The 2,499-nt window shown below is 33.0% G+C and overlaps 1 pseudogene; it reads right to left on the reverse strand.

Annotated features, from left to right (window-relative positions):
• Positions 1-628: 628 nt before the first annotated feature.
• The window catches only part of LOC104109824 (monooxygenase 2-like), an 11,213-nt pseudogene continuing 9,342 nt past the window's right edge, over positions 629-2,499 (reverse strand).

Below are 2,499 nucleotides of genomic sequence, written 5' to 3' on the forward strand. Positions count from 1 at the left end.
AAGGCAAGCGACTTTCTATCTATCAAATGTGAAAAGAGTAGTGTTACACGAACCAAAAGATGAAGGTGTTAATTAAGTGAAATATAGTCTCTAAGATCCACATCACAGTATATCTGCCTTTGTTAGTTAAATTCTTCTGCGTCAAAGTTGCGGTGGAATATGGATAGGATCCCTCTACCCTTAACAATAAGATTTGGATTCGAGTCTTGAGAATGAAATATATTCTAACAGGACGCGCTTCTCCTTTAATAGACTTACACAACAGGAATCCAAATTAATCGAACATCAAATGGGAAAAAAAAGTTAAATTTCATCAAAGGAGAATGTTGTATTCCCTGTACGTTAGTTGTTCTAAAAGTTATGTACTTCCTCTGTTCAAATGTATGTTTTTCGAGAGCCCGTCTATAATTTTGATTGTTAATTTAGACACGAAATTTTTAAATTTTTTGAAATAACATTTATATATTTGAAAACTAGATAAAAAGTACAAAAAATCACAATACTTAATAATTCGAAGTATTTGAAAGACTTATGAAAAATTATAATAAAAGAAAAACTTGTTTGACTGTTGCAAATTTGAATAGAACCACATAAATTGGGAGGAGGGAAGTACTCGTTAATAGCACAGTTGAAAAATAAACTCCTTACATATGATAGAGTGACACATTTGCAACCTTAGCTTCCATACAAGCTAGTTCTTACAACAACGTTTTTTAACTGTTCTTTTCTAGGTGCTCTTAATTACTCATTGATCATAATAGCAATAAACGAAGTTTACATCTTCACTTCAACCAGATTAGGTCAATAGTTTCCCACAATCAAAATCACCCATTCTCAGCATAGTCTCAATGGTAAATTGAGCCAAGAATTTCTCTATCAAGTATCTAATCACCTTCTCATTACTTTCTTGTGCCAAACCAACCAAATATGAAGTGCTAATAAGGTTAAAAATCCTCCATCTTCTCTCTTTTGCATACTTCTCCAAACCAACTTTAATTCTATTGTAAAATTCATCATCTTCTAATTTCTCCATTCCTGTTGGTAATTTTCTTGAAAACGTTTCAGCAATGCACCTAGCAAGAATCACACTATCTTCTAATGCTGAACATCCACCTTGACCAATATCAGGTGTCATAGGGTGAAGTGCATCACCAATTAGACAAGTGTTTCTTTTGACAATATTGTCTCTCATTAAAATATTCAATGGCGATCTTAATTTTAGTTTGGCACAATATAAGCTATCTAGTGAGGTTCTCTGTAGGATATTGTATGCTTCTTTTGACACGTACGTTGCTGGCCATACTTAGCACAAATTGCTTCATTTTGGCTGGACTTCCTTCTATCGATTCATCATCTGATCGAGATGCATGCATTTCAAAAGCTTTACATGATAGATCAGATAAAAAGGCAGAGATATTGGTATGACACATAAAAGAAAAAAAGATAAAGCAACAGACAAGCACACATAAAACGACAAAGTTCTGATTATCCTGTGGAGAAAGTACATAAATAAAAGGTCGTAATTATCTTCCGTGGAAGTTATTTGTCCATTTGACTACTCCTCTTTCTAATTTAGGTGAACATGTTTTACTGAATATAAAATTTAAAAAAAATAAAGATTATTGTAATTTATGGTTATAAACAAGTCAAAAAGGGGTCTAGAGTTATAAAAGCTTCTTATTAAGGGTAGAATTGTAAATTTAAGCTAAATTATTTCCAAATTTAAAAATGGGTCATTCTTTTGAAACAGACCAAAAAGGAAATATGTTCATATAAACTGGAACGGAGGGAATAATACTTATAAATATTGTCCTTGAAACACATTTTTAGTAACTAAATATATCAGAAAATAACTTTCTCGTAATCTTTTTTCTAGGAATTGATTTTTTATTTTTTGATTTTTCATCCGGTTTCATGTATTGCATAGAAGTCCCGACTAAAAATTCGAGTCCAGCCACATGAACTAGGAAATTATTTCCACCATATATCAAAAACATACTACAGTGGCATTATATCTTCCGTGGAAAAAGTAGATAAATAAAATAATCTCCAATTTATCTTGTATGGAAAAGGTATGCATATATATCTCATTATCTTCAGTGGAAATTAAAGAAAAAGGTATGCTAATAATTGCGGTGTAGAAGCTAATTAAGGGACCAGGCTTACAGTTGAGGGCAGATGGAGTAAAAGTGCAAAACCAGTACAAGCTCTTGTCATCACAGGGAAGGAAACCAATGCGAACTCCTCTTCCAAAATAAGCACAAAATTTCGGCTCAAACTCGTGACCTTCTTCTAAATACTCAACATATCCTCGAATAGCTGAACGATTTGCATCGACTAGTGTCGGGAGGCTCATCACCTTCATGCAAAGCAGAAATATTCAAATCTTTTTTGGGCCCAGTTAATTGATTCGCACTGCCTAAGATTAGGGGAAGAGTTAGAGACCAAGGTATGGATTAACTTAAACGGTTAGAGTCCTGAACGCATAAATTTTCAAAT

Source organism: Nicotiana tomentosiformis, chromosome 12 (genome assembly GCF_000390325.3).
Source record: "Nicotiana tomentosiformis chromosome 12, ASM39032v3, whole genome shotgun sequence".
In the NCBI taxonomy this organism is placed as follows: domain Eukaryota; kingdom Viridiplantae; phylum Streptophyta; class Magnoliopsida; order Solanales; family Solanaceae; genus Nicotiana; species Nicotiana tomentosiformis.